Consider the following 12,999-nt stretch of genomic DNA (forward strand, 5'->3'; position numbering starts at 1 on the left):
TATTAATATTTAAAGAAATTATTAATATTTAAAGAAATTATTAATTAAATAATAAATTAATATTTAATTACAAACATTTTTCCGCTTTACTCAGGTTCTAATCCTACTTGTTGATAGCTGAGGTAGGTGAAAAATAGTTTTGCGTTCGCGTTACGCAGGTTTCGCCATATAGAGGGCCTTTTATAAGAGAAATCTTAAGATAATGCTGCAAAATTTTGATATTTCCGGCTTGTACAGGTTTCCTCCCCATGCAGTTTCAGTTGAGACAGGTTTTACTGTACTTAGAACCGATTAATAACCAAAATAAATATTAATCTATGTCCTCTAAAATCAATCAGAACTGCTAAGGTTAACGTAAAATGCGAACGTATAAGTTTGTTTGCAGTTTAATTACAAAGCTACACAATAGGTTAGCTGGTCTTTAATTACTACGGCTATTGAACTCAGGTTTGTAAGTCCAGAGACATGCTACTGTGACCACGGGAGATTGTTGTTGTTGTTTTGAGTTAAGCACAAAGCTACACAATGGGTTATCTGTGCTCTGCCCACCACGGGTATCGAAACCCGGATTTTAACGTTGTTAGTCCGCAGACATACCGCTGAGCCACTAGGGGCACCTCGGGAGGAAATATGTAAGTATCCAATATATATCTTTCACTAGATTTAGTGCGTAAGGCTATTCTATTAATTTAAGCCTAGATTTAGCTGTTTGTCACATTACAATTTGTGAAAAGAAGAGCATAGTAAGTATATCATAACTTGCTACTTAATTTACGTTTATATTACTTTTTAAGACTAAAATTTTTTAATGGATAAAAACTATTAAAGAAGGTCCAGGTATGCTATTATTATAATACATATTCTAATTGCTTTAACTAAATATCTAATTTTCCTCTTAAGGTAGCCAATTCTCTTGCCATCTAATTATTGACAAAGGCAGTTATAATTGTCCCTACCTAGTGTAACATATTTACTATTATACATTTATTTTAGCGCCTACCTTTGTTTTAGTGTAGTTTTCTCTTTGCATGTGATGTATATTCTTGACTGTGTATTGCACAGTCCTACCTGTTCTTGAAATTTGTAGAAGATTGTTGAGAGTAAGAATCAACAATATTTATTTTACGAAAACCTGCTAGAACATTGTTGAAACTTCAAAAAACTCGAGTTATTCGTACAAAAGCAATTAAGCGAGAGACATAAAAATTATTATTGGTCAACTACAATAAATTTCTTACAGATCTCGAAAGCTATAATTAAGATTAACGCCAAATAATAAAAAAAAACTAGAGAATTGGACCAGAAATATTTTAGATTTCGAATTCTTCAACTTCAATAAATTGCCTTTGGACGTTAACATCTCTACAAGGACGCTAAACATCTTCACCAGGAAAAGTCAGCGCTGTGAGACCAACCAAGCTAGCTAGCTCAGAATTAATTTGCCTGTCATGAACCTGGATCGCCGATAAAATATTCAGTTCTAGACTGGGTATAAGACTCAGTACTATTTGTAAAATTGTTGTATATAAATCATTATTTGTAATACTTATTAGTAATAACCGTTATTATAAATTGTATTATTTTTGTTGGTATATTAAAATATATATATGTGTAAAAAAAGAAAACTGTTGACAAATATCATAAATTTGATACATATTTACATCTAAATTCAAATTGAAATTCTCAGTTTTTTGAAATAGTAATACGTAACGTGCATAACATAATAAATCGGAAATTTGTCAAAAATAAATTTTAACATCAGTGAAATCACAGCCAAAGGAACAAGGTTGGAAAAGTCAACTGGAACACGGCAGTTAATCTTAATGTTTTTTAAACATCTAATTTATGTAACCCTATAGAGTTTTATTATAGACGTCTATATGTATAACATTTTAATATCTTATAAAATATATAAGGAAAAAAGTAAATTGGTGCCAAACATTAGAAAATGTTAAAATGGCTATATTTAATCGAAATCTCCTAATCTAAAATTGATCTCAATTATATAAATCTTCCTACAGAAGAGTAATTTGAGAAGTCAGTATTTTCTAATAATAATTACTATAAGTCTATAATTTAGGCCAATATAAACTTTATAATGCAGAAGTTTGCTGAATTTCATTGGCGGAGGATGTTTCGTTACATTCAGAAATAAAACTGTTTGTGAAACACAGTTATTGAAATTACCAGGATTCGATAAGTATAGACTTGTCAATTCATAATTTTGAGTGAACTCACAACTAACAAAAAGGTATGCTTTATACAGATTTTGATATCACTAGAGACAGAAATCGGTTCGCATTGGTAAATTAATTGCTTGAGATATTTCCAATAAAGTAACTGAAATAATTATTAAAAAGCATCACGTACTTCTCGTTCTATTTTCTTATAATTAAATAAGATTAGAGTTGTTGACATCTGAGGTAGTGCATTACCAGGGAGTGATTAGTATACTGATTATTTGTATCAATATAATTGCAGTATTACTACATTAATGCTTAGTCACCGTGTTTTAATGTACTCATCCAATGTGTCGATACAGTTGTGACGATATTACACCAATGTTTGACAATCATGTTTAAGCATACGTATATATAATCTGCTAATCGAGGTGCGACAATACGAAGCCGTGGAAAAGTGTTATATTTTCGCATTGACATAAAACATACATGCTCTATACGTAGAGCATAGACAAACTAATTGTAAAATAATAAAGTTTAAGTTAATGGCTAATATGAATTACTATCCATACACTAGTTTTTCTTACAGATACATTGTTCTGAAAAATACCGCCATCTTAATTTATAGCATTTTAACCCTAGAAGATATTTTTCCTATTTATTATTAGCATCAGTGCATGACGTGAACCGAATCAGCACAGTTTGTATTTGTAGGCATTTAAGCAGTTTAATTATTTTATCTAAAATAAGGTTTTGCTTGAAAATCCGAAGTTTGTAAAATTTTAAACATATAGTATGAATTATTTATAGCGTAGCACAAAAGTTATACTGACCATATGTCTGAACAATCTAGTAAAGACATAGTGCTTCGTGTTTGTATTTCAAAGTGAACCGAAGTTTTTTTAGAGAAAACAAACAGTGTTTTATAAATGTACATACTATATCTGATCAAATGTTATTTTTTGACAAATAAAGTGATGATTATTACATACATATTTTAAATTCAAAAAAATTGTTTTGGAAAGCGTTGCATTTGTAATAGGATATGCCTTATTGAGAAACCATGCATGTTGCAGTTTTGTAAAAATAGAACAAACGTTATCTAATCATGTGTTACAGGAAAGAATAAGTATTAAACATAGTTGTTTAATTTAGGTTGTATGGTTTATATGTTAAGAAGGTTGTTTTACATTTTGAAAACCTTTATACTATTAACTTTATTTAGTAAAAAATATACAAGCTATACACTTCATATTCAAAAATAGGGGACATATATAACTTTACTTCGTAAACTGTCAAGTTATGGAAATAATCGCTTTGTGTAGATTTTAACACAAACATGTACAGCTGAATTCTTTACACACAAAATTGTTTTCAACAAATTATCGTTGTATACTACGTTGTCGAATTTGCTAATTATTTTGTTGTTTTAAACTACTGGTATGCAGAAAGACCGGTATGTAAGAACAGAATGTCACTAATTCTGCCTTCATAGTGCCACAGGGGAATGTAGGCGGACTCACACTGCTAGAATCCAGGTTTCAATATCCGTGGTAGACAGAGCCCAAAAAACTCTTTGTGTAGCTTTGTGCTTAATTCCAAAACAATCATTAGTCACTAATTCTATATTACATTTGTGACTGGAAGTGATCTATTGTAAGATGTGCCTTTAGAATATCGTCTGACATATGATTTATGTATTAAAAAAGCATTACATTGAGATAGTTTTAATTCATAGTTTAATAAGTAGTAGAATGTTGACCCTAATGATAATATAGTATAGTCATGAGGTCACTGATATCTGAAGTACAAATACGACCTTCAGTCGAAATGATTTCTTGCCGCGTTCTCACTAAAAAGTCACTACATTAATATTATGTCACATTTGTGTTTTAAACTCACCTTAAACTTGTTTCGGACTCACTATATCAGTAGTTCCCAACCGTTTTTATACCCCGCACCCCTAAAAAAATGTTGATGTGTTCTTGCACCCTCACAGTAATTTTTTATTTAAGAATAAAGGTGAAGGTGGCCAAAACAAATGTTATCTCGCACCCCTTGGGGGGGCGAGCACCCTTGGTTGGAAACCACTGCACTATATAAATATGTACTATTGTTAACTTTGTATTTTATTTTTTCTTATATGTACTTGCTTCACTAGTGTTTTCCCACCGTAAATGAGTTCAGTGTATAAATATACTAATCTAATAACAGTAGTATGACATTAGTGTTTGAATAACATGTTTTATAATGCTTATACAACGTATCAACATTATACAAGCGTTTAACCATCATAATTAAGTGTACTGGTTCAGTGCATCAATATTATTTTTAACACAAATCATTTTATCACGTTATTAGACTAATGATAATTTTGAAATTTTAAATGTAACATATATCTTACAGACAGTATATGATGATAGTCAAAATGTTACAATGATATTAAACGTTAACGATTACAAAGATATTAGTAAGAACTGATTATATTTCTGTGTTGAAGTGTGCTCGGAACTTACAGCAAATATTAAAGTTATTTAAGGTGGAATAAGCACTCGTATAAAACAAACGTGCATTTCAATAAGTTTAAATAACTCACACGAACTACATTTCAATTATATTAGCGTGTGAAATGCTACTTGAATAAAGAATTGATCCACTTATGTGGACCAGACAGCATTCAATGAATATGTCGAACATACTTTAGAAAAATACAGGAAACTTAAATTTAATCCAACTTTTATTACACTTTTATTTGTTTGGGTGGAATATTGTACTTGTTAAATATTTTACCATTTTATTTTTGTAAAATCATTTTTTTCATACAAAAATAATGTACTTAATTATTAAACACCCAAACGACCAACATTAAGTACATTTATTGTTTAATTGTTTTAATATTTACAGAAGTACCTTGAATATTAACCTTTTAATACTCTTATACAAGATGTATTTAATTAAAAATTTTGTTTACTCTAACATGGATTGTATGAAATGTTCAAATACACATAAATTCGGTTTAACTCTTTCCATCTAATAATCTTAACAAATAATACATTTAAAATAGGTTGTGCTTCAGCAATGCACTAAACATTGAACAACTAACAACAACATTTTTTTTTCTCCTGTGTTTTTGTAGTTTGCAATTTCATCTGAGGGAAATATTTGAAATTATATATATTATATATATATATATAATCTATATATATTATATAGATTTCTGCTCATACGTTTATATGAACACAAAATTATAAATTGTGTAGGTTATATTATATAAAAACTGAACTGCTGAATTGAAAAAAAAACTCATTACAGTTTGTGAATGCAATGAGACAGCAAAACAAAAGATAATTTACGACTCAACGTATTGTCTGTCTTATATTTTAAAAACAATCTCGGTACAGTTTCCATTTACATGGCATACTTTAGTACATTTGGTGACAATGTGACCCTCAATCAGGTAATGGTTAATCGGAGAAGTTTTGAACAATATATTAATACTTCAGTGCCCTGATGTACTAAATATACATGCATTCGTAGTTAATTTAAGTTTCATGTGTTTACTTTATAAAAGTGAGTGACCAAATCATCATCAAAGCTTTGTATTGATGACTGCAAAAGAGTACAGATGTAAATTAATGAAAGAGTAGAGTTTAAAACAATGGATTCATCTATGATTGGGAACATTAATGATACATTAACAAGAAGAGAAAACCTTTAGAAAGACAAAAGCTTTAGAGAAAAGAATCAAATTATCTTTCTTATTTTAATTTTTCCCCTGTTCACTCAATTTACAGGTTTCTGGACACATAAATTTATTCTACAGATTTTTTTATAAATCAAGATAAGGTAGTATTCTTTAATTTCATAATATTTTGTAACATATAAAGATTCAAAGGTTTCTTAAGCGGAAGTAACATTTGTTAAAGAAAATAATTTTTTTGGAGAATGTGATTCGTCTGAGATATGGTAGTTGACGTCTTCTAATGATATCAATTTTTTTTGGCTTTTGTTGACAGGAGTAATCACGATCTAGCAAACAAGGGTATTCGAATTTTAATATATGTATATTGCCATATTTAGAGCATTTAGGGGGCACAAATATATTGTTCCTCAAAAGTTGAGTTACCTTGAAAAATTATATTCTCTATAATAAAATCATAACAAACATTCAACTTAAATTTATCAGGTGAGACTAGATATAGAGCATGCTCTAACCTGGTGGTTAGAGTGCTTGTCTCGCAAGTTGCGGGTGGTGAGTTTTAATCCTGTTGCCGAAGATGCTCGCCCTTTCAGCCTTGGGGTCATTATAAGTGAAGACGAACCTAACTCTTTATTGTTAAAGAGTAACGTAAGATTATCACGTCTAAAATAGAGACGGCTAACACAAATAACTCTTAAATTTTGTTGCGAAAAATTCACCAAACAAATTACATTTATAACAACTTAGGACCTTTGGAATAAACGAGAATGAAATTGTGTATATCGTGTTTTTATAAGCCACCAGTTTTAAAAAGTAAAAATTATATACCCAAATATACTTTAATAGAAATATTTATAAAAATAACGATAGAAAAGTGAAATGCTTTCGTAAAGACCCCAGATCGTGAGAAATCGATTCAAATTTTGGAAAAATTTGGCTTGGAGGTATCAGACTTCGTAACTGTAATCCAATAATACAAACTAAAAACTACTTCTTTTGATTGAAAAAATATGCTCAAAAGTGAAACATGTGAAGTGCCAGTAATGTAAACATAGAAAGCGGAAGATTTCTTCATGTGTTGTGTTTGTAAATGTTGCTTTTCTTTGGATTCATGCTTAAATAAAGCAAATCATATTAATTGGAAGTAGAGAAATGATGATGAAAGTGAAGAAAGAACAGTAATGAAAAAGACAAGTGCCCTGAACATCAAAACTTAATTAGAACAGTAATGAGAAAGACAAGTGCTCTGAACATCAAAACTTAATTAGATTAGAAAAAAAAGCAAGGTGTATGATATTGGTTCTGGTGAAGATGGAAACGTTGAACCCTTTAAAACCATTACTGCTGTATACAACTGTATATTTTTTTCATACTTCATGGATTTCAAATTTGAGAAAAGAGAAAAGATTGTAAACAGTAAACTAAAGTAGTTTATTTCTACAAATCAGCACCTCTTGCAACGTAATATTTCAAAATTTGGCGTGAAGTCTAGAGGACTAGGTTTTTCGTAACTGGGGTCTTAAGTCCTTTATGAAACACATGATGAGCCTCTGTCTATGATAGAAGGTACTCCTGCGAAATCGATTTCGAATACTTGATTTTCAGTTAAAAATGTAGTTTTATTACGTTATTTTACAATTTAATGGGTGAGCTATTAATTTTTGTAATAAGATGTTAAATAAAATTATCCGTGGTGACCCATACCAACCGTTTCTAAATAAATAATATTTGAGAAAAAGTTAAGATTATTCTAGTCACATTTTAAATGTCTCACAATAAATGTTTGCAACATACTATGTGCAGGAGCTACAAGAAAAAAGGATACACAAGAAAAGGATTTTTTACTCTTACTTTAAATCCAGCTGTAGATTCCACAAATATGATTATGACTATAAACTTAACCTCAAGAGAAAGGGTTTTATTTTGGTTTATTCTCAAGTACTTTGATAGTTATACATTATGGACTGCAAATTAATAATGGATAACCAAAACAATGATATATATTTACACTTTTGAGTCCACATTTAGCGTCTAGTGACTCATCGGTAAGTCTGCATGTTTACAACGCTAAAAATTGGGTTTAAATATCCGTAGTAAAAAACACAGATAGTTTACTGTGTAGTTTTGTGTTTAACAACAAACCAGTCAACTCCACATTTAGAATTTATAATCAAGGTCAAAGTCAATTAAATATAGAATAGAATACTTTGATTCCTACACAAACACATTAGTAAAGTAACATATAAGACAAAATACCGTTATTTCATCTGGCAAAAAGTGCTTTTTGTTTATTTTTTTGCGTCTTTAAAAAGGGCATCTACAACTCCTGTAGCAAGTAAACACATTAAGTTGTATTTTTTAATAAACTTTAAAATGTGAACAGTGCTCTATACACCTAGTTTAAAATCTTGTATGATCATAGTCATGTTTATTTGTTAATAGAAATAGACCTAAATAAAAATATAAGCATTGGAACACACTAATTTTAGTACAGAAAAGTAAATAATAAATAGCCAATTAGAGAAAAGCAAGCATTGGAATGTACACAAAGACCTATAGTTTTATCTAAATCTTCTATACATTTTGTTTCTTGAAATTGAGATATTTGCATTTATAGAAAATACATTCTTAAATATTAGTGAAACAAAAAATTTCTGGAAATAACATTAGGTTAATAAAGTACTTCAGAACTTTTTGAAGAATGTACAATTGAAATTATATTGCAGGTAATTTTACTACATAACCTTTTACATAGATTTTCAAATCAAAAGTGCATGGAAATCAAATCTAAATAGATATTCTGTGGGATACACGGCATTGGACTTTTAGTTAATATTAAAAATTCACAAACTGTTCTGCAGGACATTTATAAAAAGGCCTTACTGCAGAAAAAATATCATTATGCCTAAAATGCTAAATTCAAACACTTTAGCTTGACATTTAGCCAAACTACAGCAATTTTGATAAAAGATAAAAGTAAAAGTAAGGTTTTAAAATATGCTTCCAGGCCAGAGTTTATTTTGAACAAATCTCAATATATGATCAAATAAAGCTGATGAAGAAATAAATAACAACAAATACAGCTTGAAGTGGTTCAAAATAAAATTTATTTTACAGTAATTTCGTGTAAGGATTCCACAGAAGTAACATTAAATTTTGTAAGATTAAAACAAATATGAAAAGCATAATCCTGGAACATCAACATAATTTCACATCAAAGAGTAACTATGTGTTTATTTGCTGTTGTTCTTTAAGTAATACACTACTCCCAACTCAGACAACTTAGCTTTAGAAGCTGTCAAGCCTACTTTTGACCCACTGGGAGCATACCTGTTTGTGAAAATATCATTTGATAATTGCATCCCAGATGAATAAGCAAAATTATAAACACCCAATATTTAGAATTTGAGAACCTCTGTAGAAATAAAAACTTAATATTCTCCAACTGACTCTTGCTTCTCAAAGAGCTCATGAAATGCCTTAACAGCCTGCTATCAAAAATTACATTGGGGACTTATCACACAATGTTGTTTTGCTATACAAAGACTACTATCGATATTAATGTTGTCTGAAAACTTGATGACAGTTTTTTTAAAACGTTAATTGCACAAGAAAATATTTACACTTGAAACTCATTCATAAAGATGAAGTATCTCGCATAAATATGCGGTATATTTCTTCAAAGAGTTATGTTGTTAAAAGTAATTTGGAGTTCCTAATTAAGGAATTGATTCAACAACCCACAGTTTTTTGTTCTTTTTAATCGATATGTACAAGCTAGGTTCATGCAAACAACTGTGATATTTTCTAACGTACTGACAGCTAAGAAAATAGTCTTGTTAGTACCAAGAAATTGGAAAAGAAAATTCTTAGAATTTGAAACTGAATATTTGACTCCACTTAGTTACAAGAAAGAAACTGAACATAATGCAAGAAAAAATAAAGTAATTCTTTATTGTCAAGAATAATAAATCAGCAGTAGACGAATTTACAAAAATTCAGTAAGGATTTCTAGAACTACTAAGCTTTTATGTAGATGTTTTCTTTGTATTGAGAAACATGGAATTTTATTTGTAAATGATGATGTATATATATGTATGTATGTTTTCTTAAACCAAAGCCACATTGGGTTATCTGTTGAGTTCACCGAAAGGGATCGAACCCTGATTTTAGCGTTTTAAATCTGTCGAATTACTGCTGTATCAGCGGATGACAATTGATAGTTGCTCGGCACGGACAGGTGGTTAGGGCGATCGAGTCGTAATCTGAGGTTCGCGGGTTCGATTCCCCGTCACACTAAACATGCTCGCCCTTTTATCCATAGGGCGTTATAATGTATCGTCAATCTCAATATTCGTTGGTAAAATAGTAGCCTAAGAGTTGGCGATGGGTGGTGATGACTAGCTGTCTTCCCTCTAGTCTTACATTGCTAAATTAGGGATAGCCCTTGTGTAGCTTTGGGCGAAATTCTGAAAAACAAACCTCTCAGATGGCAAGTTCTACTTGTGTCTGTCGTTATCCCAGGATAAAATTAATCTTAATGATTGTTACACAGTCACGTAAATTTCCACCGACATATACCAATTACCTAAATTAAATGGACACCTTGGCACGTGTAATTAAAATATAAATTAAAATCTATTCTGCACAACTCTGATTTTGTACATGTAAAAAATCTGTAGCCGCTCTAAATGTACATATATCTACAAGATATTGAAACCTTTTGCTTAATGTAGAAAGAGCAGTTTAAAATATAATTATAGATAACAAACAACTGAGTCAATAGCTCTGCTCTGATGCGAAGAAAGAACCAAAGAAACAAATTAGTATATGTACTTATTTGTTTGTTACTTTGATGTCGAGAAACCCACTTGTTGAGAAATTTATATGCAAAAACGACTCTTTTGGGTTGAGAAAATATTTTACATAGAAGGTCGAAACGTTGTTCTCAACCCAAACGAGCCGTTTTTGCATATAAATTTGTTTGTTACTTTGTAAGAGTTGTGCACAACAGTTCCTGCTTTTTTGTTATGCTTCGAGATCCAAGCGAGAGAATCATATAGCTTGTATATGAAACTATATTTCGTTGATAGGATGGGTCTTATTTAACATGGTTCTTCATGTATCTTTGGTTCTCCATATAAGTGTGGTGTGTTTGCATCTCTTTTTGTTAAAGATAAATAAAGATCAAATTCTTATTTTTTAATTATTTTAAATATGCGTTTAGTTCTTTACCACATGAGTCGTTGCGGTTTTAGTTTACTTTTCTCATAAAATTTTACAATTATTCAAATTTGTAAAAACTGTAATAAATTACAATATTCTAATGTCAATGTTGAAGTATTAATATAAATTTTAACATTCAATGGATTTAATAAAGGAACTTTAAATAAAGTTATTAAAATATTATGTGATAAATATAAGTATGCATTAAATAAATATAAAGAAATAAGAATTAAAACAATTTTACTAAATGTTTCTGAAAAATATTTTAATTGTTAATAAGGTCATTTAAACAGTTTGGCACTACTTCATGCGGATGAACACCTTATCACATATAAAGGCTTGTTTAGAGTCCGAAAACTGGTGGTTACAGTAGACATAATGTGTGGTGGTTCGGAGTTATACTAGTTAGTTTAGATAACTGGTTAGGACTCTTTATACAGGTCTACTAATTAGTGCCTTACCACCGTGAGGGAGGTTAGAATGCTAACTTCACGAAATAAGTTTATTTAAGTTATTATTACCTTATTATTACTTTTTATTCTTCTTTATTTTGCAGGGTAATGTTGATGTGGGACTTTGTGGACTTGAGCACCCAGATGTCGCTCTCATAAGTTCTGTTTCTATTCCTTTATTTTATTTAATTATTCTTTATGTATGACTGGCAAACGGAGGTTAAGATTGATAGATGGCGTATCTCAGTTACCCACAAAACCTATGTTACATTTTATATCCCACATTATAGCCTGTACTCTTTTAATCGGTGCAGAGTTTTTCATTTAATTTATTCTTGTTTCGACTTGTTTTTTTTTAAGTTGTAACAAACTGAAATATATATATATACGTCAAATGAAAAGATCTGGCATGGCAAAGTGATTAGGTCACTCGACTCGTAGTTTGAGGGTCGCAGGCTCGAAACATTTTCACACCAAACATGCTCGTCCTTTTAGCCGTGGAGGCGTTATAATATAACGATCAATCCCATTATTCGTCGGTAAAAGAGTAGCCCAAGAGTTGGCGGTTTTAAATTAGTCTTAAATTATGGATGGCTAGCACAGATAGACTTTGTGTAATTTTGCCTGAAACACAAACAAACACATCAAATGAAATAGTGAAAGACGAAATTCAAAGCGTATTGTGTTTCAAAACAAATGGTGAGTACCCTCTAAAGATAAATTACTCACAAAATCAAGAAAACAACAATCCAAGAAAAAAATTAACATATACAAGAGAGCTTACCAAAATGTTCAAAAAGAGCAAGAGAAGAAAAAAGAGGATGAACATCATTTATAAAGGTTATTAGTGAAATATTAATTAAATTATGGTATAAATTAAGCAAAAAACACAAATTAAAACGTAAAGACTAAAATTGTAACTAAACCAGGAACTAACCCTAAAAGTGTTCTACTAATTTGTAGAATAACGTAATAGTGTAGAAGATAAAATGATTAGGCTGTGAAACTTTCTATGTAAGATAAAAATATAAGAAAATAACAATCGTGAACTAGCAACATGAAAATAAAAGAGGGAAGCATAAATGAGCACATTCTCAAGGCGACTGGAATAGGTATTAAAACTTTATGTCATCTTCAGGTTAATAATGAGTTTGTTACCCTGAAGTTGACCTAAGGAGGTCGAAATATTGTTCTGTACTTTATTTTAATTAAAGTTTTAATAACCATACAAGCCATTTAAAGAATACATTTTTACTTAAGAGTGGGTTTCTTGTCATCACGAGATGAATACATAATTGAAAATTAACACAAAATAAACTTTTAAAATACTGAACTATTAAATATCGAGAAAACCTCAAACAGAAAATCTACAATTACAAGGAACCAAGGCCTGGCATGGCCAAGCGCTTAAGGCGTGCGACTCGTAATCCGAGGGTCGCGG

Source organism: Tachypleus tridentatus, chromosome 6, assembly GCF_004210375.1.
Source record: "Tachypleus tridentatus isolate NWPU-2018 chromosome 6, ASM421037v1, whole genome shotgun sequence".
NCBI classification, from domain to species: domain Eukaryota; kingdom Metazoa; phylum Arthropoda; class Merostomata; order Xiphosura; family Limulidae; genus Tachypleus; species Tachypleus tridentatus.